The sequence below is a fragment of the Carassius auratus genome, unplaced genomic scaffold (assembly GCF_003368295.1).
Source record: "Carassius auratus strain Wakin unplaced genomic scaffold, ASM336829v1 scaf_tig00044323, whole genome shotgun sequence".
Classification (NCBI taxonomy): Eukaryota; Metazoa; Chordata; class Actinopteri; order Cypriniformes; family Cyprinidae; genus Carassius; species Carassius auratus.
Genome location: NW_020526823.1, coordinates 15,001 through 41,366, shown reverse-complemented (window position 1 = coordinate 41,366; position 26,366 = coordinate 15,001). Strand labels below are relative to the sequence as shown.

General features: G+C 37.1%; 24 non-coding genes across 24 annotated transcripts; all 24 read left to right on the top strand.

Annotated features, from left to right (window-relative positions):
• Positions 1-444: 444 nt before the first annotated feature.
• On the top strand, positions 445-563 carry LOC113087010 (5S ribosomal RNA). The gene has a single exon (XR_003285177.1). It is a non-coding gene; the product is annotated as a 5S ribosomal RNA (ribosomal RNA).
• A 355-nt stretch (positions 564-918) lies between these two features.
• On the top strand, positions 919-1,037 carry LOC113086994 (5S ribosomal RNA). The gene has a single exon (XR_003285162.1). It is a non-coding gene; the product is annotated as a 5S ribosomal RNA (ribosomal RNA).
• Positions 1,038-1,679: 642 nt separating this feature from the next.
• Positions 1,680-1,798, top strand: LOC113086997 (5S ribosomal RNA). The gene has a single exon (XR_003285165.1). It is a non-coding gene; the product is annotated as a 5S ribosomal RNA (ribosomal RNA).
• A 912-nt stretch (positions 1,799-2,710) lies between these two features.
• On the top strand, positions 2,711-2,829 carry LOC113087011 (5S ribosomal RNA). The gene has a single exon (XR_003285178.1). It is a non-coding gene; the product is annotated as a 5S ribosomal RNA (ribosomal RNA).
• Positions 2,830-4,044: 1,215 nt separating this feature from the next.
• LOC113086993 (5S ribosomal RNA) lies at positions 4,045-4,163 on the top strand. Its single transcript, XR_003285161.1, has one exon. It is a non-coding gene; the product is annotated as a 5S ribosomal RNA (ribosomal RNA).
• Positions 4,164-4,801: 638 nt separating this feature from the next.
• LOC113086992 (5S ribosomal RNA) lies at positions 4,802-4,920 on the top strand. Its single transcript, XR_003285160.1, has one exon. It is a non-coding gene; the product is annotated as a 5S ribosomal RNA (ribosomal RNA).
• Positions 4,921-5,707: 787 nt separating this feature from the next.
• LOC113087020 (5S ribosomal RNA) lies at positions 5,708-5,826 on the top strand. The gene has a single exon (XR_003285186.1). It is a non-coding gene; the product is annotated as a 5S ribosomal RNA (ribosomal RNA).
• A 1,066-nt stretch (positions 5,827-6,892) lies between these two features.
• LOC113087000 (5S ribosomal RNA) lies at positions 6,893-7,011 on the top strand. Its single transcript, XR_003285168.1, has one exon. It is a non-coding gene; the product is annotated as a 5S ribosomal RNA (ribosomal RNA).
• Positions 7,012-7,800: 789 nt separating this feature from the next.
• Positions 7,801-7,919, top strand: LOC113086996 (5S ribosomal RNA). The gene has a single exon (XR_003285164.1). It is a non-coding gene; the product is annotated as a 5S ribosomal RNA (ribosomal RNA).
• Positions 7,920-8,833: 914 nt separating this feature from the next.
• LOC113087009 (5S ribosomal RNA) lies at positions 8,834-8,952 on the top strand. The gene has a single exon (XR_003285176.1). It is a non-coding gene; the product is annotated as a 5S ribosomal RNA (ribosomal RNA).
• Positions 8,953-9,451: 499 nt separating this feature from the next.
• LOC113086990 (5S ribosomal RNA) lies at positions 9,452-9,570 on the top strand. The gene has a single exon (XR_003285159.1). It is a non-coding gene; the product is annotated as a 5S ribosomal RNA (ribosomal RNA).
• A 640-nt stretch (positions 9,571-10,210) lies between these two features.
• Positions 10,211-10,329, top strand: LOC113086989 (5S ribosomal RNA). The gene has a single exon (XR_003285158.1). It is a non-coding gene; the product is annotated as a 5S ribosomal RNA (ribosomal RNA).
• Positions 10,330-11,116: 787 nt separating this feature from the next.
• LOC113087019 (5S ribosomal RNA) lies at positions 11,117-11,235 on the top strand. Its single transcript, XR_003285185.1, has one exon. It is a non-coding gene; the product is annotated as a 5S ribosomal RNA (ribosomal RNA).
• A 1,067-nt stretch (positions 11,236-12,302) lies between these two features.
• On the top strand, positions 12,303-12,421 carry LOC113086999 (5S ribosomal RNA). The gene has a single exon (XR_003285167.1). It is a non-coding gene; the product is annotated as a 5S ribosomal RNA (ribosomal RNA).
• A 790-nt stretch (positions 12,422-13,211) lies between these two features.
• LOC113086995 (5S ribosomal RNA) lies at positions 13,212-13,330 on the top strand. The gene has a single exon (XR_003285163.1). It is a non-coding gene; the product is annotated as a 5S ribosomal RNA (ribosomal RNA).
• A 913-nt stretch (positions 13,331-14,243) lies between these two features.
• On the top strand, positions 14,244-14,362 carry LOC113087008 (5S ribosomal RNA). The gene has a single exon (XR_003285175.1). It is a non-coding gene; the product is annotated as a 5S ribosomal RNA (ribosomal RNA).
• Positions 14,363-14,861: 499 nt separating this feature from the next.
• On the top strand, positions 14,862-14,980 carry LOC113086988 (5S ribosomal RNA). Its single transcript, XR_003285157.1, has one exon. It is a non-coding gene; the product is annotated as a 5S ribosomal RNA (ribosomal RNA).
• Positions 14,981-15,622: 642 nt separating this feature from the next.
• Positions 15,623-15,741, top strand: LOC113086987 (5S ribosomal RNA). Its single transcript, XR_003285156.1, has one exon. It is a non-coding gene; the product is annotated as a 5S ribosomal RNA (ribosomal RNA).
• A 789-nt stretch (positions 15,742-16,530) lies between these two features.
• On the top strand, positions 16,531-16,649 carry LOC113087017 (5S ribosomal RNA). The gene has a single exon (XR_003285183.1). It is a non-coding gene; the product is annotated as a 5S ribosomal RNA (ribosomal RNA).
• A 500-nt stretch (positions 16,650-17,149) lies between these two features.
• LOC113087001 (5S ribosomal RNA) lies at positions 17,150-17,268 on the top strand. The gene has a single exon (XR_003285169.1). It is a non-coding gene; the product is annotated as a 5S ribosomal RNA (ribosomal RNA).
• Positions 17,269-17,630: 362 nt separating this feature from the next.
• LOC113087018 (5S ribosomal RNA) lies at positions 17,631-17,749 on the top strand. Its single transcript, XR_003285184.1, has one exon. It is a non-coding gene; the product is annotated as a 5S ribosomal RNA (ribosomal RNA).
• A 498-nt stretch (positions 17,750-18,247) lies between these two features.
• Positions 18,248-18,366, top strand: LOC113087016 (5S ribosomal RNA). The gene has a single exon (XR_003285182.1). It is a non-coding gene; the product is annotated as a 5S ribosomal RNA (ribosomal RNA).
• Positions 18,367-25,055: 6,689 nt separating this feature from the next.
• LOC113087022 (5S ribosomal RNA) lies at positions 25,056-25,174 on the top strand. The gene has a single exon (XR_003285188.1). It is a non-coding gene; the product is annotated as a 5S ribosomal RNA (ribosomal RNA).
• Positions 25,175-26,239: 1,065 nt separating this feature from the next.
• LOC113087003 (5S ribosomal RNA) lies at positions 26,240-26,358 on the top strand. The gene has a single exon (XR_003285171.1). It is a non-coding gene; the product is annotated as a 5S ribosomal RNA (ribosomal RNA).
• Positions 26,359-26,366: the final 8 nt, after the last annotated feature.

Here is a 26,366-nt window from a genome sequence, read left to right as displayed (position 1 = left end):
AATATAAGCAGGTTTGGGCCAGGTTAGTACATGGATGGCAGACTGCCTGGGAATACCAGGTGCTTTAAATTTTTGGATATTTTTCACGAATTATATAATAATCTTGCAAAAAAAAAAAAAAAAAAAAAAAATAGAGTCAATGCCCGATCTCTGAATCTTAGCAGGTTTAGGTCTGGTTAGTACTTGGTTGAAAGACCGCCTAGGAACACCAGGTGCTTAAAGCTTTTGGAATTTTTTCACTTAGTATATAATAAATTTGGCAAAAAATAGAGTCAATGCCCGATCTCTAAATTTTAGCAGGTTTAGGTCTGGTTAGTTCTTGGATGAGAGACCGCCTAGGAATACTAGGTGCTTTAAGCTTTTGGGTTTTCTTTCCTACTTATATAATGTACTGGCGAGTAGATTGGCTGATCTTTAAATAGCATTCTCTTTGCAGCAGTCTTCGCTTACGGCCATACCAGCCTGGCTATGCCCGATCTCGTCTGATCTCGGAAGCTAAGCAGGTTTGGGCCTGGTTAGTACTTGGATGGGAGACCGCATGGGAATACCAGGTGCTGTAAGCATTTTGGAAATTTTTGACTTAGTATGTAATAATTTTGCCAAAAAATAGAGTCAATGCCCGATCTCTGAATATAAGCAGGTTTGGGACAGATTAGTACATGCATGGGAAACTGCCTGGGAATACCAGGTGCTTTAAATTTTTGGATTTTTTTCACAAATTATATAATAATCTTGCAAAAAAAGAGTCAATGCCCGATCTCTGAATTTTAGCAGGTTTAGGTCTAGTTAGTACTTGGATGAGAGACCGCCAAGGAATAGCAGGTGCTTTAAGCTTTTGGGTTTTCTTTCCTACTTATATAATGTACTGGCGAGTAGATTGGCTGATCTTTAAATAGCCTTCTCTTTGCAGCAGTCTTCGCTTACGGCCATACCAGCCTGGCTATGCCCGATCTCGTCTGATCTCGGAAGTTAAGCAGGTTTGGGCCTGGTTAGTACTTGGATGGGAGACCCCCTGGGATTACCAGGTGCTGTAAGCATTTTGGAAATTTTTCACTTAGTATGTAATAATTTTGCCAAAAAATAGAGTCAATGCCCCATCTCTGAATATAAGCAGGTTTGGGCCAGGTTAGTACATGGATGGGAGACTGCCTGGGAATACCAGGTGCTTTAAATTTTTGGATATTTTTCACAAATTATATAATAATCTTGCAAAAAAAAAAAAAAAGGGTCAATGCCCGATCTCTGAATCTTAGCAGGTTAAGGTCTGGTTAGTACTTGAATGAGAAACCGCCAAGGAATACCAGGTGCTTTAAGCTTTTGGAATTTTTTCACTTAGTATATAATAAATTTGGCAAAAAATAGAGTCAATGCCCGATCTCTGAATATAAGCAGGTTTGGGCCAGGTTAGTACATGGATGGGAGACTGCCTGGGAATACCAGGTGCTTTACATTTTTGGATATTTTTCACAAATTATATAATAATCTTGCAAAAAACTAGAAAAAAGAGTCAATGCCCGATCTCTGAATTTTAGCAGGTTTAGGTCTAGTTAGTACTTGGATGAGAGACCGCCAAGGAATAGCAGGTGCTTTAAGCTTTTGGGTTTTCTTTCCTACTTATATAATGTACTGGCGAGTAGATTGGCTGATCTTTAAATAGCCTTCTCTTTGCAGCAGTCTTCGCTTACGGCCATACCAGCCTGGCTATGCCCGATCTCGTCTGATCTCGGAAGTTAAGCAGGTTTGGGCCTGGTTAGTACTTGGATGGGAGACCGCCTGGGAATACCAAGTACTGTAAGCTTTTTGGAAATTTTTCACTTAGTATATAATAATTTTGCTAAAAAATAGAGTCAATGCCCGATCTCTGAATTTTAGCAGGTTAAGGTCTGGTTAGTACTTGAATGAGAGACCGCCAAGGAATACCAAGTGCTTTAAGCTTTTGGAATTTTTTCACTTAGTATATAATAAATTTGGCAAAAAATAGAGTCAATGCCCGATCTCTGAATATAAGCAGGTTTAAGCCAGGTTAGTACATGGATGGGAGACTGCCTGGGAATACCAGGTGCTTTAAATTTTTGGATATTTTTCACAAATTATATAATAATCTTGCAAAAAAAGAAAAAAGAGTCAATGCCCGATCTCTGAATATAAGCAGGTTTGCGCCAGGTTAGTACATGGATGGGAGACAGCCTGGGAATACCAGGTGCTTTAAATTTTTGGATATTTTTCACGAATTATATAATAATCTTGCAAAAAAAAAAAAAAAGAGTCAATGCCCGATCTCTGAATCTTAGCAGGTTAAGGTCTGGTTAGTACTTGAATGAGAGACCGCCAAGGAATACCAGGTGCTTTAAGCTTTTGGAATTTTTTCACTTAGTATATAATAAATTTGGCAAAAAATAGAGTCAATGCCCGATCTCTGAATATAAGCAGGTTTAAGCCAGGTTAGTACATGGATTGGAGACTGCCTGGGAATACCAGGTGCTTTAAATTTTTGGAATTTTTTCACTTAGTATATAATAAATTTGGCAAAAAATAGAGTCAATGCCCGATCTCTAAATTTTAGCAGGTTTAGGTCTGGTTAGTACTTGGATGAGAGACCGCCTAGGAATACTAGGTGCTTTAAGTTTTGGGGTTTTCTTTCCTACTTATATAAAGTACTGGCGAGTAGTTTGGCTGATCTTTAAATAACATTCTCTTTGCAGCAGTCTTTGCTTATGGCCATACCAGCCTGGCTATGCCCGATCTCGTCTGATCTTGGAAGTTAAGCAGGTTTGGGCCTGGTTAGTACTTGGATGGGAGACCGCCTGGGATTACCAGGTGCTGTAAGCATTTTGGAAATTTTTCACTTAGTATGTAATAATTTTGCCAAAAAATAGAGTCAATGCCCGATCTCTGAATATAAGCAGGTTTGGGACAGATTAGTACATGCATGGGAAACTGCCTGGGAATACCAGGTGCTTTAAATTTTTGGATATTTTTCACAAATTATATAATAATCTTGCAAAAAAAAAAAAAAAAAAGAGTCAATGCCCGATCTCTGAATTTTAGCAGGTTTAGGTCTAGTTAGTACTTGGATGAGAGACCGCCAAGGAATACCAAGTGCTTTAAGCTTTTGGAATTTTTTCACTTAGTATAGAATAAATTTGGCAAAAAATAGAGTCAATGCCGAATCTCTGAATATAAGCAGGTTTAAGCCAGGTTAGTACATGGATGGGAGACTGCCTGGGAATACCAGGTGCTTTAAATTTTTGGATATTTTTCACAAATTATATAATAATCTTGCAAAAAAAGAAAAAAGAGTCAATGCCCGATCTCTGAATATAAGCAGGTTTGGGCCAGGTTAGTACATGGATGGCAGACTGCCTGGGAATACCAGGTGCTTTAAATTTTTGGATATTTTTCACGAATTATATAATAATCTTGCAAAAAAAAAAAAAAAAAAAAAAATAGAGTCAATGCCCGATCTCTGAATCTTAGCAGGTTTAGGTCTGGTTAGTACTTGGTTGAAAGACCGCCTAGGAACACCAGGTGCTTAAAGCTTTTGGAATTTTTTCACTTAGTATATAATAAATTTGGCAAAAAATAGAGTCAATGCCCGATCTCTGAATATAAGCAGGTTTAAGCCAGGTTAGTACATGGATGGGAGACTGCCTGGGAATACCAGGTGCTTTAAATTTTTGGATATTTTTCACAAATTATATAATAATCTTGCAAAAAAAGAAAAAAGAGTCAATGCCCGATCTCTGAATATAAGCAGGTTTGGGCCAGGTTAGTACATGGATGGCAGACTGCCTGGGAATACCAGGTGCTTTAAATTTTTGGATATTTTTCACGAATTATATAATAATCTTGCAAAAAAAAAAAAAAAAGGGTCAATGCCCGATCTCTAAATTTTAGCAGGTTTAGGTCTGGTTAGTACTTGGATGAGAGACCGCCTAGGAATACTAGGTGCTTTAAGTTTTGGGGTTTTCTTTCCTACTTATATAATGTACTGGCGAGTAGATTGGCTGATCCTTAAATTGCCTTCTCTTTGCAGCAGTCTTTGCTTACGGCCATACCAGCCTGGCTATGCCCGATCTCGTCTGATCTCGGAAGTTAAGCAGGTTTGGGCCTGGTTAGTACTTGGATGGGAGACCGCCTGGGATTACCAGGTGCTGTAAGCATTTTGGAAATTTTTCACTTAGTATGTAATAATTTTGCCAAAAAATAGAGTCAATGCCCGATCTCTGAATATAAGCAGGTTTGGGACAGATTAGTACATGCATGGGAAACTGCCTGGGAATACCAGGTGCTTTAAATTTTTGGATATTTTTCACGAATTATATAATAATCTTGCAAAAAAGAAAAAAGAGTCAATGCTCGATCTCTGAATATAAGCAGGTTTGGGTCAGGTTAGTACATGGATGGGAGACAGCCTGGGAATACCAGGTGCTTTAAATTTTTGGATATTTTTCACGAATTATATAATAATTTTGCAAAAAAAGAAAAAAGAGTCAATGCCCGATCTCTGAATCTTAGCAGGTTTAGGTATGGTTAGTACTTGGTTGAAAGACCGCCTAGGATTACCAGGTGCTTAAAGCTTTTGGAATTTTTTCACTTAGTATATAATAAATTTGGCAAAAAATAGAGTCAATGCCCGATCTCTAAATTTTAGCAGGTTTAGGTCTGGTTAGTACTTGGATGAGAGACCGCCTAGGAATACTAGGTGCTTTAAGTTTTGGGGTTTTCTTTCCTACTTATATAATGTACTGGCGAGTAGATTGGCTGATCCTTAAATTGCCTTCTCTTTGCAGCAGTCTTTGCTTACGGCCATACCAGCCTGGCTATGCCCGATCTCGTCTGATCTCGGAAGTTAAGCAGGTTTGGGCCTGGTTAGTACTTGGATGGGAGACCGCCTGGGATTACCAGGTGCTGTAAGCATTTTGGAAATTTTTCACTTAGTATGTAATAATTTTGCCAAAAAATAGAGTCAATGCCCGATCTCTGAATATAAGCAGGTTTGGGACAGATTAGTACATGCATGGGAAACTGCCTGGGAATACCAGGTGCTTTAAATTTTTGGATTTTTTTCACAAATTATATAATAATCTTGCAAAAAAAGAAAAAAGAGTCAATGCCCGATCTCTGAATTTTAGCAGGTTTAAGCCAGGTTAGTACATGGATGGGAGACTGCCTGGGAATACCAGGTGCTTTAAATTTTTGGATATTTTTCACAAATTATATAATAATCTTGCAAAAAAAGAAAAAAGAGTCAATGCCCGATCTCTGAATATAAGCAGGTTTGGGCCAGGTTAGTACATGGATGGCAGACTGCCTGGGAATACCAGGTGCTTTAAATTTTTGGATATTTTTCACGAATTATATAATAATCTTGCAAAAAAAAAAAAAAAAAAATAGAGTCAATGCCCGATCTCTGAATCTTAGCAGGTTTAGGTCTGGTTAGTACTTGGTTGAAAGACCGCCTAGGAACACCAGGTGCTTAAAGCTTTTGGAATTTTTTCACTTAGTATATAATAAATTTGGCAAAAAATAGAGTCAATGCCCGATCTCTAAATTTTAGCAGGTTTAGGTCTGGTTAGTTCTTGGATGAGAGACCGCCTAGGAATACTAGGTGCTTTAAGCTTTTGGGTTTTCTTTCCTACTTATATAATGTACTGGCGAGTAGATTGGCTGATCTTTAAATAGCATTCTCTTTGCAGCAGTCTTCGCTTACGGCCATACCAGCCTGGCTATGCCCGATCTCGTCTGATCTCGGAAGCTAAGCAGGTTTGGGCCTGGTTAGTAATTGGATGGGAGACAGCATGGGAATACCAGGTGCTGTAAGCATTTTGGAAATTTTTGACTTAGTATGTAAAAATTTTGCCAAAAAATAGAGTCAATGCCCGATCTCTGAATATAAGCAGGTTTGGGCCAGGTTAGTACATGGATGGGAGACAGCCTGGGAATACCAGGTGCTTTAAATTTTTGGATATTTTTCACGAATTATATAATAATCTTGCAAAAAAAAAAAAAAAAAAAAGAGTCAATGCCCGATCTCTGAATCTTAGCAGGTTAAGGTCTGGTTAGTACTTGAATGAGAGACCGCCAAGGAATACCAGGTGCTTTAAGCTTTTGGAATTTTTTCACTTAGTATATAATAAATTTGGCAAAAAATAGAGTCAATGCCCGATCTCTGAATATAAGCAGGTTTAAGCCAGGTTAGTACATGGATTGGAGACTGCCTGGGAATACCAGGTGCTTTAAATTTTTGGAATTTTTTCACTTAGTATATAATAAATTTGGCAAAAAATAGAGTCAATGCCCGATCTCTGAATATAAGCAGGTTTAAGCCAGGTTAGTACATGGATGGGAGACTGCCTGGGAATACCAGGTGCTTTAAATTTTTGGATATTTTTCACAAATTATATAATAATCTTGCAAAAAAAGAAAAAAGAGTCAATGCCCGATCTCTGAATATAAGCAGGTTTGGGCCAGGTTAGTACATGGATGGCAGACTGCCTGGGAATACCAGGTGCTTTAAATTTTTGGATATTTTTCACGAATTATATAATAATCTTGCAAAAAAAAAAAAAAAAAAAATAGAGTCAATGCCCGATCTCTGAATCTTAGCAGGTTTAGGTCTGGTTAGTACTTGGTTGAAAGACCGCCTAGGAACACCAGGTGCTTAAAGCTTTTGGAATTTTTTCACTTAGTATATAATAAATTTGGCAAAAAATAGAGTCAATGCCCGATCTCTAAATTTTAGCAGGTTTAGGTCTGGTTAGTTCTTGGATGAGAGACCGCCTAGGAATACTAGGTGCTTTAAGCTTTTGGGTTTTCTTTCCTACTTATATAATGTACTGGCGAGTAGATTGGCTGATCTTTAAATAGCATTCTCTTTGCAGCAGTCTTCGCTTACGGCCATACCAGCCTGGCTATGCCCGATCTCGTCTGATCTCGGAAGCTAAGCAGGTTTGGGCCTGGTTAGTAATTGGATGGGAGACCGCATGGGAATACCAGGTGCTGTAAGCATTTTGGAAATTTTTGACTTAGTATGTAAAAATTTTGCCAAAAAATAGAGTCAATGCCCGATCTCTGAATATAAGCAGGTTTGGGCCAGGTTAGTACATGGATGGGAGACAGCCTGGGAATACCAGGTGCTTTAAATTTTTTGGATATTTTTCACGAATTATATAATAATCTTGCAAAAAAAAAAAAAAAAAAAAAAAAAGAGTCAATGCCCGATCTCTGAATCTTAGCAGGTTAAGGTCTGGTTAGTACTTGAATGAGAGACCGCCAAGGAATACCAGGTGCTTTAAGCTTTTGGAATTTTTTCACTTAGTATATAATAAATTTGGCAAAAAATAGAGTCAATGCCCGATCTCTGAATATAAGCAGGTTTAAGCCAGGTTAGTACATGGATTGGAGACTGCCTGGGAATACCAGGTGCTTTAAATTTTTGGAATTTTTTCACTTAGTATATAATAAATTTGGCAAAAAATAGAGTCAATGCCCGATCTCTGAATATAAGCAGGTTTGGGCCAGGTTAGTACATGGATGGGAGACTGCCTGGGAATACCAGGTGCTTTACATTTTTGGATATTTTTCACAAATTATATAATAATCTTGCAAAAAACTAGAAAAAAGAGTCAATGCCCGATCTCTGAATTTTAGCAGGTTTAGGTCTAGTTAGTACTTGGATGAGAGACCGCCAAGGAATAGCAGGTGCTTTAAGCTTTTGGGTTTTCTTTCCTACTTATATAATGTACTGGCGAGTAGATTGGCTGATCTTTAAATAGCCTTCTCTTTGCAGCAGTCTTCGCTTACGGCCATACCAGCCTGGCTATGCCCGATCTCGTCTGATCTCGGAAGTTAAGCAGGTTTGGGCCTGGTTAGTACTTGGATGGGAGACCGCCTGGGAATACCAAGTACTGTAAGCTTTTTGGAAATTTTTCACTTAGTATATAATAATTTTGCTAAAAAATAGAGTCAATGCCCGATCTCTGAATCTTAGCAGGTTAAGGTCTGGTTAGTACTTGAATGAGAGACCGCCAAGGAATACCAAGTGCTTTAAGCTTTTGGAATTTTTTCACTTAGTTTATAATAAATTTGGCAAAAAATAGAGTCAATGCCCGATCTCTGAATATAAGCAGGTTTAAGCCAGGTTAGTACATGGATGGGAGACTGCCTGGGAATACCAGGTGCTTTAAATTTTTGGATATTTTTCACAAATTATATAATAATCTTGCAAAAAAAGAAAAAAGAGTCAATGCCCGATCTCTGAATATAAGCAGGTTTGCGCCAGGTTAGTACATGGATGGGAGACAGCCTGGGAATACCAGGTGCTTTAAATTTTTGGATATTTTTCACGAATTATATAATAATCTTGCAAAAAAAAAAAAAAAAAGAGTCAATGCCCGATCTCTGAATCTTAGCAGGTTAAGGTCTGGTTAGTACTTGAATGAGAGACCGCCAAGGAATACCAGGTACTTTAAGCTTTTGGAATTTTTTCACTTAGTATATAATAAATTTGGCAAAAAATAGAGTCAATGCCCGATCTCTGAATATAAGCAGGTTTAAGCCAGGTTAGTACATGGATTGGAGACTGCCTGGGAATACCAGGTGCTTTAAATTTTTGGAATTTTTTCACTTAGTATATAATAAATTTGGCAAAAAATAGAGTCAATGCCCGATCTCTAAATTTTAGCAGGTTTAGGTCTGGTTAGTACTTGGATGAGAGACCGCCTAGGAATACTAGGTGCTTTAAGTTTTGGGGTTTTCTTTCCTACTTATATAATGTACTGGCGAGTAGTTTGGCTGATCTTTAAATAACATTCTCTTTGCAGCAGTCTTTGCTTATGGCCATACCAGCCTGGCTATGCCCGATCTCGTCTGATCTTGGAAGTTAAGCAGGTTTGGGCCTGGTTAGTACTTGGATGGGAGACCGCCTGGGATTACCAGGTGCTGTAAGCATTTTGGAAATTTTTCACTTAGTATGTAATAATTTTGCCAAAAAATAGAGTCAATGCCCGATCTCTGAATATAAGCAGGTTTGGGACAGATTAGTACATGCATGGGAAACTGCCTGGGAATACCAGGTGCTTTAAATTTTTGGATTTTTTTTCACAAATTATATAAGAATCTTGCAAAAAAAGAAAAAAGAGTCAATGCCCGATCTCTGAATTTTAGCAGGTTTAGGTCTAGTTAGTACTTGGATGAGAGACCGCTAAGGAATACCAAGTGCTTTAAGCTTTTGGAATTTTTTCACTTAGTATATAATAAATTTGGCAAAAAATAGAGTCAATGCCCGATCTCTAAATTTTAGCAGGTTTAGGTCTGGTTAGTACTTGGATGAGAGACCGCCTAGGAATACTAGGTGCTTTAAGTTTTGGGGTTTTCTTTCCTACTTATATAATGTACTGGCGAGTAGATTGGCTGATCCTTAAATTGCCTTCTCTTTGCAGCAGTCTTTGCTTACGGCCATACCAGCCTGGCTATGCCCGATCTCGTCTGATCTCGGAAGTTAAGCAGGTTTGGGCCTGGTTAGTACTTGGATGGGAGACCGCCTGGGATTACCAGGTGCTGTAAGCATTTTGGAAATTTTTCACTTAGTATGTAATAATTTTGCCAAAAAATAGAGTCAATGCCCGATCTCTGAATATAAGCAGGTTTGGGACAGATTAGTACATGCATGGGAAACTGCCTGGGAATACCAGGTGCTTTAAATTTTTGGATATTTTTCACGAATTATATAATAATCTTGCAAAAAAGAAAAAAGAGTCAATGCTCGATCTCTGAATATAAGCAGGTTTGGGCCAGGTTAGTACATGGATGGGAGACAGCCTGGGAATACCAGGTGCTTTAAATTTTTGGATATTTTTCACGAATTATATAATAATCTTGCAAAAAAAAAAAAAAAAGAGACAATGCCCAATCTCTGAATCTTAGCAGGTTTAGGTATGGTTAGTACTTGGTTGAAAGACCGCCTAGGATTACCAGGTGCTTAAAGCTTTTGGAATTTTTTCACTTAGTATATAATAAATTTGGCAAAAAATAGAGTCAATGCCCGATCTCTAAATTTTAGCAGGTTTAGGTCTGGTTAGTACTTGGATGAGAGACCGCCTAGGAATACTAGGTGCTTTAAGTTTTGGGGTTTTCTTTCCTACTTATATAATGTACTGGCGAGTAGATTGGCTGATCCTTAAATTGCCTTCTCTTTGCAGCAGTCTTTGCTTACGGCCATACCAGCCTGGCTATGCCCGATCTCGTCTGATCTCGGAAGTTAAGCAGGTTTGGGCCTGGTTAGTACTTGGATGGGAGACCGCCTGGGATTACCAGGTGCTGTAAGCATTTTGGAAATTTTTCACTTAGTATGTAATAATTTTGCCAAAAAATAGAGTCAATGCCCGATCTCTGAATATAAGCAGGTTTGGGACAGATTAGTACATGCATGGGAAACTGCCTGGGAATACCAGGTGCTTTAAATTTTTGGATTTTTTTCACAAATTATATAATAATCTTGCAAAAAAAGAAAAAAGAGTCAATGCCCGATCTCTGAATTTTAGCAGGTTTAAGCCAGGTTAGTACATGGATGGGAGACTGCCTGGGAATACCAGGTGCTTTAAATTTTTGGATATTTTTCACAAATTATATAATAATCTTGCAAAAAAAGAAAAAAGAGTCAATGCCCGATCTCTGAATATAAGCAGGTTTGGGCCAGGTTAGTACATGGATGGCAGACTGCCTGGGAATACCAGGTGCTTTAAATTTTTGGATATTTTTCACGAATTATATAATAATCTTGCAAAAAAAAAAAAAAAAAAATAGAGTCAATGCCCGATCTCTGAATCTTAGCAGGTTTAGGTCTGGTTAGTACTTGGTTGAAAGACCGCCTAGGAACACCAGGTGCTTAAAGCTTTTGGAATTTTTTCACTTAGTATATAATAAATTTGGCAAAAAATAGAGTCAATGCCCGATCTCTAAATTTTAGCAGGTTTAGGTCTGGTTAGTTCTTGGATGAGAGACCGCCTAGGAATACTAGGTGCTTTAAGCTTTTGGGTTTTCTTTCCTACTTATATAATGTACTGGCGAGTAGATTGGCTGATCTTTAAATAGCATTCTCTTTGCAGCAGTCTTCGCTTACGGCCATACCAGCCTGGCTATGCCCGATCTCGTCTGATCTCGGAAGCTAAGCAGGTTTGGGCCTGGTTAGTAATTGGATGGGAGACAGCATGGGAATACCAGGTGCTGTAAGCATTTTGGAAATTTTTGACTTAGTATGTAAAAATTTTGCCAAAAAATAGAGTCAATGCCCGATCTCTGAATATAAGCAGGTTTGGGCCAGGTTAGTACATGGATGGGAGACAGCCTGGGAATACCAGGTGCTTTAAATTTTTGGATATTTTTCACGAATTATATAATAATCTTGCAAAAAAAAAAAAAAAAAAAAGAGTCAATGCCCGATCTCTGAATCTTAGCAGGTTAAGGTCTGGTTAGTACTTGAATGAGAGACCGCCAAGGAATACCAGGTGCTTTAAGCTTTTGGAATTTTTTCACTTAGTATATAATAAATTTGGCAAAAAATAGAGTCAATGCCCGATCTCTGAATATAAGCAGGTTTAAGCCAGGTTAGTACATGGATTGGAGACTGCCTGGGAATACCAGGTGCTTTAAATTTTTGGAATTTTTTCACTTAGTATATAATAAATTTGGCAAAAAATAGAGTCAATGCCCGATCTCTGAATATAAGCAGGTTTAAGCCAGGTTAGTACATGGATGGGAGACTGCCTGGGAATACCAGGTGCTTTAAATTTTTGGATATTTTTCACAAATTATATAATAATCTTGCAAAAAAAGAAAAAAGAGTCAATGCCCGATCTCTGAATATAAGCAGGTTTGGGCCAGGTTAGTACATGGATGGCAGACTGCCTGGGAATACCAGGTGCTTTAAATTTTTGGATATTTTTCACGAATTATATAATAATCTTGCAAAAAAAAAAAAAAAAAAAAATAGAGTCAATGCCCGATCTCTGAATCTTAGCAGGTTTAGGTCTGGTTAGTACTTGGTTGAAAGACCGCCTAGGAACACCAGGTGCTTAAAGCTTTTGGAATTTTTTCACTTAGTATATAATAAATTTGGCAAAAAATAGAGTCAATGCCCGATCTCTAAATTTTAGCAGGTTTAGGTCTGGTTAGTTCTTGGATGAGAGACCGCCTAGGAATACTAGGTGCTTTAAGCTTTTGGGTTTTCTTTCCTACTTATATAATGTACTGGCGAGTAGATTGGCTGATCTTTAAATAGCATTCTCTTTGCAGCAGTCTTCGCTTACGGCCATACCAGCCTGGCTATGCCCGATCTCGTCTGATCTCGGAAGCTAAGCAGGTTTGGGCCTGGTTAGTAATTGGATGGGAGACCGCATGGGAATACCAGGTGCTGTAAGCATTTTGGAAATTTTTGACTTAGTATGTAAAAATTTTGCCAAAAAATAGAGTCAATGCCCGATCTCTGAATATAAGCAGGTTTGGGCCAGGTTAGTACATGGATGGGAGACAGCCTGGGAATACCAGGTGCTTTAAATTTTTTGGATATTTTTCACGAATTATATAATAATCTTGCAAAAAAAAAAAAAAAAAAAAAAAAAAGAGTCAATGCCCGATCTCTGAATCTTAGCAGGTTAAGGTCTGGTTAGTACTTGAATGAGAGACCGCCAAGGAATACCAGGTGCTTTAAGCTTTTGGAATTTTTTCACTTAGTATATAATAAATTTGGCAAAAAATAGAGTCAATGCCCGATCTCTGAATATAAGCAGGTTTAAGCCAGGTTAGTACATGGATTGGAGACTGCCTGGGAATACCAGGTGCTTTAAATTTTTGGAATTTTTTCACTTAGTATATAATAAATTTGGCAAAAAATAGAGTCAATGCCCGATCTCTGAATATAAGCAGGTTTGGGCCAGGTTAGTACATGGATGGGAGACTGCCTGGGAATACCAGGTGCTTTACATTTTTGGATATTTTTCACAAATTATATAATAATCTTGCAAAAAACTAGAAAAAAGAGTCAATGCCCGATCTCTGAATTTTAGCAGGTTTAGGTCTAGTTAGTACTTGGATGAGAGACCGCCAAGGAATAGCAGGTGCTTTAAGCTTTTGGGTTTTCTTTCCTACTTATATAATGTACTGGCGAGTAGATTGGCTGATCTTTAAATAGCCTTCTCTTTGCAGCAGTCTTCGCTTACGGCCATACCAGCCTGGCTATGCCCGATCTCGTCTGATCTCGGAAGTTAAGCAGGTTTGGGCCTGGTTAGTACTTGGATGGGAGACCGCCTGGGAATACCAAGTACTGTAAGCTTTTTGGAAATTTTTCACTTAGTATATAATAATTTTGCTAAAAAATAGAGTCAATGCCCGATCTCTGAATCTTAGCAGGTTAAGGTCTGGTTAGTACTTGAATGAGAGACCGCCAAGGAATACCAAGTGCTTTAAGCTTTTGGAATTTTTTCACTTAGTTTATAATAAATTTGGCAAAAAATAGAGTCAATGCCCGATCTCTGAATATAAGCAGGTTTAAGCCAGGTTAGTACATGGATGGGAGACTGCCTGGGAATACCAGGTGCTTTAAATTTTTGGATATTTTTCACAAATTATATAATAATCTTGCAAAAAAAGAAAAAAGAGTCAATGCCCGATCTCTGAATATAAGCAGGTTTGCGCCAGGTTAGTACATGGATGGGAGACAGCCTGGGAATACCAGGTGCTTTAAATTTTTGGATATTTTTCACGAATTATATAATAATCTTGCAAAAAAAAAAAAAAAAGAGTCAATGCCCGATCTCTGAATCTTAGCAGGTTAAGGTCTGGTTAGTACTTGAATGAGAGACCGCCAAGGAATACCAGGTACTTTAAGCTTTTGGAATTTTTTCACTTAGTATATAATAAATTTGGCAAAAAATAGAGTCAATGCCCGATCTCTGAATATAAGCAGGTTTAAGCCAGGTTAGTACATGGATTGGAGACTGCCTGGGAATACCAGGTGCTTTAAATTTTTGGAATTTTTTCACTTAGTATATAATAAATTTGGCAAAAAATAGAGTCAATGCCCGATCTCTAAATTTTAGCAGGTTTAGGTCTGGTTAGTACTTGGATGAGAGACCGCCTAGGAATACTAGGTGCTTTAAGTTTTGGGGTTTTCTTTCCTACTTATATAATGTACTGGCGAGTAGTTTGGCTGATCTTTAAATAACATTCTCTTTGCAGCAGTCTTTGCTTATGGCCATACCAGCCTGGCTATGCCCGATCTCGTCTGATCTTGGAAGTTAAGCAGGTTTGGGCCTGGTTAGTACTTGGATGGGAGACCGCCTGGGATTACCAGGTGCTGTAAGCATTTTGGAAATTTTTCACTTAGTATGTAATAATTTTGCCAAAAAATAGAGTCAATGCCCGATCTCTGAATATAAGCAGGTTTGGGACAGATTAGTACATGCATGGGAAACTGCCTGGGAATACCAGGTGCTTTAAATTTTTGGATTTTTTTTCACAAATTATATAAGAATCTTGCAAAAAAAGAAAAAAGAGTCAATGCCCGATCTCTGAATTTTAGCAGGTTTAGGTCTAGTTAGTACTTGGATGAGAGACCGCTAAGGAATACCAAGTGCTTTAAGCTTTTGGAATTTTTTCACTTAGTATATAATAAATTTGGCAAAAAATAGAGTCAATGCCCGATCTCTAAATTTTAGCAGGTTTAGGTCTGGTTAGTACTTGGATGAGAGACCGCCTAGGAATACTAGGTGCTTTAAGTTTTGGGGTTTTCTTTCCTACTTATATAATGTACTGGCGAGTAGATTGGCTGATCCTTAAATTGCCTTCTCTTTGCAGCAGTCTTTGCTTACGGCCATACCAGCCTGGCTATGCCCGATCTCGTCTGATCTCGGAAGTTAAGCAGGTTTGGGCCTGGTTAGTACTTGGATGGGAGACCGCCTGGGATTACCAGGTGCTGTAAGCATTTTGGAAATTTTTCACTTAGTATGTAATAATTTTGCCAAAAAATAGAGTCAATGCCCGATCTCTGAATATAAGCAGGTTTGGGACAGATTAGTACATGCATGGGAAACTGCCTGGGAATACCAGGTGCTTTAAATTTTTGGATATTTTTCACGAATTATATAATAATCTTGCAAAAAAGAAAAAAGAGTCAATGCTCGATCTCTGAATATAAGCAGGTTTGGGCCAGGTTAGTACATGGATGGGAGACAGCCTGGGAATACCAGGTGCTTTAAATTTTTGGATATTTTTCACGAATTATATAATAATCTTGCAAAAAAAAAAAAAAAAAGAGACAATGCCCAATCTCTGAATCTTAGCAGGTTTAGGTATGGTTAGTACTTGGTTGAAAGACCGCCTAGGATTACCAGGTGCTTAAAGCTTTTGGAATTTTTTTCACTTAGTATATAATAAATTTGGCAAAAAATAGAGTCAATGCCCGATCTCTAAATTTTAGCAGGTTTAGGTCTGGTTAGTACTTGGATGAGAGACCGCCTAGGAATACTAGGTGCTTTAAGTTTTGGGGTTTTCTTTCCTACTTATATAATGTACTGGCGAGTAGATTGGCTGATCCTTAAATTGCCTTCTCTTTGCAGCAGTCTTTGCTTACGGCCATACCAGCCTGGCTATGCCCGATCTCGTCTGATCTCGGAAGTTAAGCAGGTTTGGGCCTGGTTAGTACTTGGATGGGAGACCGCCTGGGATTACCAGGTGCTGTAAGCATTTTGGAAATTTTTCACTTAGTATGTAATAATTTTGCCAAAAAATAGAGTCAATGCCCGATCTCTGAATATAAGCAGGTTTGGGACAGATTAGTACATGCATGGGAAACTGCCTGGGAATACCAGGTGCTTTAAATTTTTGGATTTTTTTCACAAATTATATAATAATCTTGCAAAAAAAGAAAAAAGAGTCAATGCCCGATCTCTGAATTTTAGCAGGTTTAAGCCAGGTTAGTACATGGATGGGAGACTGCCTGGGAATACCAGGTGCTTTAAATTTTTGGATATTTTTCACAAATTATATAATAATCTTGCAAAAAAAGAAAAAAGAGTCAATGCCCGATCTCTGAATATAAGCAGGTTTGGGCCAGGTTAGTACATGGATGGCAGACTGCCTGGGAATACCAGGTGCTTTAAATTTTTGGATATTTTTCACGAATTATATAATAATCTTGCAAAAAAAAAAAAAAAAAAAAATAGAGTCAATGCCCGATCTCTGAATCTTAGCAGGTTTAGGTCTGGTTAGTACTTGGTTGAAAGACCGCCTAGGAACACCAGGTGCTTAAAGCTTTTGGAATTTTTTCACTTAGTATATAATAAATTTGGCAAAAAATAGAGTCAATGCCCGATCTCTAAATTTTAGCAGGTTTAGGTCTGGTTAGTTCTTGGATGAGAGACCGCCTAGGAATACTAGGTGCTTTAAGCTTTTGGGTTTTCTTTCCTACTTATATAATGTACTGGCGAGTAGATTGGCTGATCTTTAAATAGCATTCTCTTTGCAGCAGTCTTCGCTTACGGCCATACCAGCCTGGCTATGCCCAATCTCGTCTGATCTCGGAAGCTAAGCAGGTTTGGGCCTGGTTAGTAATTGGATGGGAGACCGCATGGGAATACCAGGTGCTGTAAGCATTTTGGAAATTTTTGACTTAGTATGTAAAAATTTTGCCAAAAAATAGAGTCAATGCCCGATCTCTGAATATAAGCAGGTTTGGGCCAGGTTAGTACATGGATGGGAGACAGCCTGGGAATACCAGGTGCTTTAAATTTTTGGATATTTTTCACGAATTATATAATAATCTTGCAAAAAAAAAAAAAAAAGAGACAATGCCCAATCTCTGAATCTTAGCAGGTTTAGGTATGGTTAGTACTTGGTTGAAAGACCGCCTAGGATTACCAGGTGCTTAAAGCTTTTGGAATTTTTTCACTTAGTATATAATAAATTTGGCAAAAAATAGAGTCAATGCCCGATCTCTAAATTTTAGCAGGTTTAGGTCTGGTTAGTACTTGGATGAGAGACCGCCTAGGAATACTAGGTGCTTTAAGTTTTGGGGTTTTCTTTCCTACTTATATAATGTACTGGCGAGTAGATTGGCTGATCCTTAAATTGCCTTCTCTTTGCAGCAGTCTTCGCTTATGGCCATACCAGCCTGGCTATGCCCGATCTCGTCTGATCTCGGAAGTTAAGCAGGTTTGGGCCTGGTTAGTACTTGGATGGGAGACCCCCTGGGATTACCAGGTGCTGTAAGCATCTTGGAAATTTTTCACTTAGTATGTAATAATTTTGCCAAAAAATAGAGTCAATGCCCGATCTCTGAATATAAGCAGGTTTGGGACAGGTTAGTACATGCATGGGAAACTGCCTGGGAATACCAGGTGCTTTAAATTTTTGGATATTTTTCCCAAATTATATAATAATCTTGCAAAAAAAGAAAAAAGAGTCAATGCCCGATCTCTGAATTTTAGCAGGTTTAGGTCTAGTTAGTACTTGGATGAGAGACCGCCAAGGAATACCAGGTGCTTTAAGCTTTTGGGTTTTCTTTCCTACTTATATAATGTACTGGCGAGTAGATTGGTTGATCTTTAAATAGCCTTCTCTTTGCAGCAGTCTTCGCTTATGGCCATACCAGCCTGGCTATGCCCGATCTCGTCTAATCTCGGAAGTTAAGCAGGTTTGGGCCTGGTTACTACTTGGATGGGAGACCGCCTGGGAATACCAGGTACTGTAAGCTTTTTGGAAATTTTTCACTTAGTATATAATAATTTTGCTAAAAAATAGAGTCAATGCCCGATCTCTGAATCTTAGCAGGTTAAGGTCTGGTTAGTACTTGAATGAGAGACCGCCAAGGAATACCAAGTGCTTTAAGCTTTTGGAATTTTTTCACTTAGTAGATAATAAATTTGGCAAAAAATAGAGTCAATGCCCGATCTCTGAATATAAGCAGGTTTAAGCCAGGTTAGTACATGGATGGGAGACTGCCTGGGAATACCAGGTGCTTTACATTTTTGGATATTTTTCACAAATTATATAATAATCTTGCAAAAAAAGAAAAAAGAGTCAATGCCCGATCTCTGAATTTTAGCAGGTTTAGGTCTAGTTAGTACTTGGATGAGAGACCGCCAAGGAATAGCAGGTGCTTTAAGCTTTTTGGTTTTCTTTCCTACTTATATAATGTACTGGCGAGTAGATTGGCTGATCTTTAAATAGCCTTCTCTTTGCAGCAGTCTTCGCTTACGGCCATACCAGCCTGGCTATGCCCGATCTCGTCTAATCTCGGAAGTTAAGCAGGTTTGGGCCTGGTTAGTACTTGGATGGGAGACCGCCTGGGAATACCAAGTACTGTAAGCTTTTTGGAAATTTTTCACTTAGTATATAATAATTTTGCTAAAAAATAGAGTCAATGCCCGATCTCTGAATCTTAGCAGGTTAAGGTCTGGTTAGTACTTGAATGAGAGACCGCCAAGGAATACCAAGTGCTTTAAGCTTTTGGAATTTTTTCACTTAGTATATAATAAATTTGGCAAAAAATAGAGTCAATGCCCGATCTCTGAATATAAGCAGGTTTGGGCCAGGTTAGTACATGGATGGGAGACTGCCTGGGAATACCAGGTGCTTTAAATTTTTGGATATTTTTCACGAATTATATAATAATCTTGCAAAAAAAAAAAAAAAAAAAAAAAAAGAGTCAATGCCCGATCTCTGAATCTTAGCAGGTTTAGGTCTGGTTAGTACTTGGTTGAAAGACCGCCTAGGAACACCAGGTGCTTAAAGCTTTTGGAATTTTTTCACTTAGTATATAATAAATTTGGCAAAAAATAGAGTGAATGCCCGATCTCTAAATTTTAGCAGGTTTAGGTCTGGTTAGTTCTTGAATGAGAGACCGCCTAGGAATACTAGGTGCTTTAAGCTTTTGGGTTTTCTTTCCTACTTATATAATGTACTGGCGAGTAGATTGGCTGATCTTTAAATAGCATTCTCTTTGCAGCAGTCTTCGCTTACGGCCATACCAACCTGTGCAACCCTGTTCATTGTAGTGGTACAATCCAGGAAGTGCAAGTGTGTGTAGAAAGGACGGAAGCTAACTCTTGTATTGTTTGTTTGTTAATTATTTTTTATAGTTAGAATTAATTGTAAGAGGAGTTTTTCTTTATCTATTTAATAAGTTTTAAACCACGAACCAGCAGCTTCATGCTGTCTGGGGAGTGGTTTAATTTTTAATTTTTTATTCATAATGAGTGAAATGGATCAACTGCTTGTTTCACAACTTGCAACGAATTTGAAACAAGCTAATGCAATTGACCAAGGCAAAGGATTAAGACAAGGAGAAGGGATGATGGCGAAAGAAATGAAGAAACAAAGGATCTATTCAAAAGAAGCTACAGCAATAATTGACATCAGTAAAGTGCTTAATGGAGGAGCGGAGGACATTATTAGAGCAATAAAGGAAAAAGTGAGCGTGGAAAAAATTCTTGCGGTAAGACCAAAGACTAATAAACAATATGAAGTGACTTTTGAAACGGAGGAAGCTTGTGATGGACTGTTAAATGGTTTGCAAATTAAAGGACAAATATGTGATGTTAAAAAACTCCAGGACAGAGAATATGTAGTCTCGTTCATGCATCTGCCTGTGTATTTAGATGATGATGACATAACCTCGAAATTGGAAGGATGGGGAGTTACTCCCATAACAGAGATAAGGAGGAGGTTTTACCCAGGAACGGAGATAGAGGATGGGACAAGATTTGTTAAGGTTAAGTTCCCAAAGGAGGTGGCATCATTGCCATATAGTACAAGGTTTGAGACAACTGAAGGCTCACAGTACTTCAGGATAATACACAGTAGGCAGGTCAAAACTTGTAGATTGTGTTTAAGTCCAGAACATATCATCAAAGACTGTCCTGAGTTCAGATGTTTTAAATGCAATGATCAAGGACATTTCTCAAGAGACTGTACAGCAATTGAATGTCCAGACTGTGGCAAACCTCTTAATAGATGTGAATGCTGGATGGAAGGTAACGAGAAGCAATCAGAGGAGCAACAAAGTATGGACAGGCAGGTGCAAGATGAGATTGCAGAAACCACAGAGACTTTTGAACCAATGGAAAACAAACAACAAAAGCAAATAGAATATATGGAAAATCAGAAGTTGAAGGACCAAAGTCACCAGGATGGAGAAGTAAACAGAATGGAGGACGATACAGAGGAGGGAGAAGATGGAGAAACCGAACAGAATGGTGCAAATGACAAGGAAGTAAATGATGAAGAGGAGAGCGAAGAGGTGGAGGAACTGGATATGGAACAACAGGAGGCAAGGAAAGAAAGAGAAAAGGTTGGAAAAATGATAAGAAGAAAATCAATGAAGGTAAAGCCAAATCTTAATGTTGCTAGAAAGAAAAAGATGATTGAAATAGATAAAAAGAAGTTGGGATTGATACAAGAACAAGATTGTGAGAGAGACTGAAGATGAATGGTTTTAAATGCTTATTTTCTATTGGTATGGTTTTAAACTTTGTGAGTTTAAATGCAAGAGGTTTAATGAGTGTAAAGAAATTTGAGATGGTAAAAGAACTATGCAAAAAGCAGGATGTGATAATTTTACAAGAAACAAACTGGAAAGACGAAATGATTGAGGATGTGAAAAAGAGATGGAAAGGACAAATGTTTTATAATAATGGTGATGGAAGGATAGGAAGGGGGGTAGCCATTTTAATAAAGGAAAATGTTGAAATTAATTCATATGAAGTCTATAATGACAAAAAAGGCAAATGTGTTGGGATTAATATTAAGAAAGATGATCATGAATTTGTGATAATTAATTTGCATGCACCCACCCAAGAGGGAGAAAAAAAACATTTTTTTGAGGGATTAAGGATTTTAATAAAGACATATAAAAACGTTATTTTAGTTGGGGATTTTAATACTGTTTTTAGTAAGATGGACATGGCAGATGGGATGGTTTTTAGAACAGATATGGGAAGGAAAGAGTTAAAAGAAATGATGGAGGAAAGAAATTTGATAGATGTTTGGAGGGAAAACCATGAAAGGAAAAGAGAATTTTCCAGAAGACAACTGGTTGGGAATTTTATGTGTCAGACAAGAATCGATTTTATTTTAAGTGAAAGGGATATGGAATTTTTTCTGGGGGACATTTGTTATAAGGATACCAGTTTGAGTGATCACAAAATGCTTTTATGGAATATTGACTTTAGTAAAGAAAAAAAAAGGGCCTGGAGTGTGGATACTAAATTCAGAAATTTTGACAAGTGAAAGTTATAGAATAGGAATTGAGGAAATATTAGACAAAGAAAAAGAGGACGGAATGTACTTTGAAGTTAAACGATTATGGTGGCAAAATGCAAAATATGAAATAAGAAAATATTCTATAAACCATAGCAAATTGGTACAGAAAGTTAAAAAAGCAAAGGAGCTGGAAATAAGGAAAAAACTCAGAAAAGAGACAAATAAAAGTGAAGTAAATATAAAACAGATAATACTTTTGGAGGAAGAGTTACGGAAAATTGAGGAAGAAAAGTGTAAAGGAGCTATTATAAGGAGTAAGGCAAAAAATACAATTGCAGGAGAAAAATGTACAAAATTTTTCTTTAATTTGGAAAAAAGTAGAGGCAAAGCAAAGTTAATAAAAGAATTAAAAAATAAAAAAGGAGAAATAGTCAAAGACATAAGTGGAATTTTAACAGAGGTGAAAGACTATTATGAGGGGCTTTTTGAAACAAAAGGAATTGACGAAAAAGCCAAAATTCAGTTATTAGAGAGTGTTACAGCTAAAGTAAGTAGAGAAGATAAAAAGGAATGTGATAAAGAAATTAGTGAAGAGGAAATTGTACAAGCTATCAATAGTTTAAAAGGAAACAAAAGCCCGGGGACAGATGGGATAGTAAATGAATTTTATTAAGTTTTTAAAGAGAAGATAAGTGGGATTTTAAAGGAAGTATATAAGGAGATTTTTGATAAAAGAGAATTGGATCAGAGGATGAGTATAGGGTTGATGAAATTAATTTATTAAAAATAATTTGAGTAATTTTAGACCAATAACAATGTTAAACACAGATTTAAAAATACTATCTAAAATTCTTGCAAATAGAATGAAAAATATTTTACCCAAAATTATAGTGACTAATCAGGCATATGGTGTAAGAGGGAGAGATATTGCTGATATAACGAGTGGTGTAAGAGACATAATGAGCTATTTAAATGAAACACAGAAGGATGGATATGTTGTTAATTTAGATTTTGAAAAGGCTTTTGATAGGGTAGAACATGATTTTTTATTTGCAATTTTAGAACGTTTTGGTTTTGGAAAGAATTTTAAGGAATGGATAAAAATTTTATATAATAACGTAATGACGAGAGTGACGTGTAATGGTTTCTAAACAGAACCTTTTAGAATAACAAGATCAATAAGGCAAGGATGTCCACTCTCTGCACAGCTATATACTTTGGTAGCAGAACCTTTAGGTTTAATGATTAAGAAAAATAAAAGCATTCAAGGTATTAAAATAGAAGAAGGTAAAGAAGAGAAAAAGATATTCCAATATGCAGACGACACGACACTGATTTTAAAAGACTTAGAAAGTATGAAGGAAGTCATGAGAAATGTAGAGTGGTATGGTAAAGGTACAGGTGCAAGAGTTAATGGAGAAAAAACTGTGTACATGAAGTTTGGAAAGGTACCAAATTTAGGAGGAGTTTTTAAGTTTGAGGAGGTGAAGGAAACAAAAATTTTGGGTGTGACTTTAGGAAAAGATGAGAAAGGGGCAAGAGAAAGAATGTTTGAAAAGTTGTTGGGGGAAATGGAAAGGAGATTAATTTTTTGGAGGGGAAGATTTTTAAGTTTGAAAGGGAAAATTTTAGTGGTTAATGCTTTAATGTTATCCAAAATGTGGTATATTTTAATGGTGAGCGCAATGCCAAGATGGGTGGAAGTAAGAATAAAAAGATGTGTTTTAGATTTTATTTGGGAGAAGAAACCCCCAAGAGTTGCTTATAACACTCTGATAGGACAGGCTGATAAAGGAGGAATGGGATTATCTGATGTAGAATTAAAAAAGAAAAGTATGAGAATTAAAGTTGTGAAAAAGTATATAGATGATCAAGAAAAAGGAGAATGGAAAGATACAATGAAATACTATTTGGACAAATGTGGTAATGTGAAACTAGGGGACAGTGTTTTATGGATGAAAATGAAAGCATGGATGTTTGAAAGAATACCAGATTTTTATAAAGAAGTTTTAAAAGCTTGGGGTTTTTTTCTCTCAAAGGTTGATTTTATACCTGGAGGAAGGAAAGAGATTTTAAACCAACCATTGTTTTTTAATAAGCATATTGTGAAAAGTGGGAAAGAAATATTTTTAAAAAAATGGTGGGAGGTTGGGATTGCAAGACTAAGGGATATTATGTATGAGATAAGAGAGGGTTTTTTACCAGTGCAAGTAATTATTGATGAGTTGGAAGAAGCCAAAGAAGAGTATGACATAAACAATGTAAAGAAGCAATATAAAGAAATGAAAAGTGCAATACCAAAAGCGTGGATAAATGAAATACAGAAGGAAGAAAAAGAGGAAGGAAAGACTGAAGTGTATTTTGTTAATCAAAATAAAAGAATAGGGTTTAGTTTAGGGAATGTGAAAATGTTTTATCATGTTTTAAGGGAAGAGATTTTTAAAAAACCAAATTCAAATGATATGTGGTTAAGAAACTTCAATGGCTTGAAAGAGGAAGAAATATGGAAAAATATGAGGGGAGTACTGGTGAGCACAAATTTGGAGTGTCTTGATTATTTTATAAGGCATAATGTAATATGGTCGGAAATGAGGTTGTGCATTATAAAAAAAGAACAAAGTGCATTATGTAAGGTTTGTAAAAAACAAGATAAGGGTTTGTTGCATTTGTTTTTACTGTGTGAGGAATTAGGATCTTTTTTTAAGGTTTTAAAAGAAATAGTGAATGACCTAGGGGAAAGAAAAGAAGATCAAGATTGGCAAAAAACATTTATGTTTGGAAAGGAGGAAAAGTGTAAGAATAAAATCATGATCAATTTGTTAATTATTTTGGCAAAAAATGCTATATGGAAAATAAGAAATATAGTTAAGAACAGGTCTGTTCGTGTAGATGTGTGGACATTGTATAAGCATATGGTGGAAGATTATATGTTTACATTGTGCAAATATTGGAGACTGGAGGGAAAAGCAGAGATGTTTATGAAAATGTTTTCTTCTCAGGTACAGAATATTCTTTTGAAACATGACATAAATGTATCTGTTGGAAAAAAAGTGTAAAATAACAAATGCAACAAATGGGATAATGTAGAAGAAAAATATTTATAAGTATGAATGTATTTTTATTTTTTTATTTTTGTTTTTTTTGTTTTGTTGTTGTTTTTAATTGGAATGTGAATCTCTGTATTTAGGAGAAACATAATGTATTATTTTGTGAACTTTTGTTTGGGCCTTGTAAGTACATGGATGGGAGACTGCCTGGGAATACCAGGTGCTTTAAACGTTGTGGATATTTTTCATGAATTATATATTAATCTTGCAAAAAAAAAAAAAAAAAAAAAGCTATGCCCGATCTCGTCTGATCTCGGAAGCTAAGCAGGTTTGGGCCTGGTTAGTACTTGGATGGGAGACCGCATGGGAATACCAGGTGCTGTAAGGATTTTGGAAATTTTTGACTTAGTATGTAATAATTTTGCCAAAAAATAGAGTCAATGCCCGATCTCTGAATATAAGCAGGTTTGGGACAGGTTAGTACATGGATGGGAAACTGCCTGGGAATACCAGGTGCTTTAAATTTTTGGATTTTTTTCACAAATTATATAATAATCTTGCAAAAAAAGAAAAAAGAGTCAATGCCCGATCTCTGAATTTTAGCAGGTTTAGGTCTAGTTAGTACTTGGATGAGAGACCGCCAAGGAATAGCAGGTGGTTTAAGCTTTTGGGTTTTCTTTCCTACTTATATAATGTACTGGCGAGTAGATTGGCTGATCTTTAAATAGCCTTCTCTTTGCAGCAGTCTTCGCTTACAGCCATACCAGCCTGGGTATGCCCGATCTCGTCTGATCTCGGAAGTTAAGCAGGTTTGGGCCTGGTTAGTACTTGGATGGGAGACCGCCTGGGAATACCAGGTACTGTAAGCTTTTTGGAAATTTTTCACTTAGTATATAATAATTTTGCCAAAAAATAGAGTCAATGCCCGATCTCTGAATATAAGCAGGTTTGGGCCAGGTTAGTACATGGATGGGAGACTGCCTGGGAATACCAGCTGCTTTAAATTTTTGGATATTTTTCACAAATTATATAATAATCTTGCAAAAAAAAAAAAAAAAAAAAAAGAGTCAATGCCCGATCTCTGAATCTTAGCAGGTTAAGGTCTGGTTAGTACTTGAATGAGAGACTGCCAAGGAATACCAGGTGCTTTAAGCTTTTGGAATTTTTTCACTTAGTATATAATAAATTTGGCAAAAAATAGAGTCAATGCCCGATCTCTGAATATAAGCAGGTTTGGGCCAGGTTAGTACATGGATGGGAGACTGCCTGGGAATACCAGGTGCTTTAAATTTTTGGAATTTTTTCACTTAGTATATAATAAATTTGGTAAAAAATAGAGTCAATGCCCGATCTCTGAATATAAGCAGGTTTAAGCCAGGTTAGTACATGGATGGGAGACTGCCTGGGAATACCAGGTGCTTGAAATTTTTGGATATTTTTCACAAATTATATAATAATCTTGCAAAAAAAGAAAAAAAGAGTCAATGCCCAATCTCTGAATATAAGCAGGTTTGGGCCAGGTTAGTACATTGATGGGAGACAGCCTGGGAATACCAGGTGCTTTACATTTTTGGATATTTTTCACGAATTATATAATAATCTTGCAAAAAAAAAAAAAAAAGAGAGACAATGCCCAATCTCTGAATCTTAGCAGGTTTAGGTATGGTTAGTACTTGGTTGAAAGACCGCCTAGGAATAACAGGTGCTTAAAGCTTTTGGAATTTTTTCACTTAGTATATAATAAATTTGGCAAAAAATAGAGTCAATGCCCGATCTCTAAATTTTAGCAGGTTTAGGTCTGGTTAGTACTTGGATGAGAGACCGCCTAGGAATACTAGGTGCTTTAAGTTTTGGGGTTTTCTTTCCTACTTATATAATGTACTGGCGAGTAGATTGGCTGATCTTTAAATAACATTCTCTTTGCAGCAGTCTTCGCTTACGGCCATACCAGCCTGGCTATGCCCGATCTCGTCTGATCTCGGAAGTTAAGCAGGTTTGGGCCTGGTTAGTACTTGGATGTGAGACCGCCTGGGAATACCAGGTACTGTAAGCTTTTTGGAA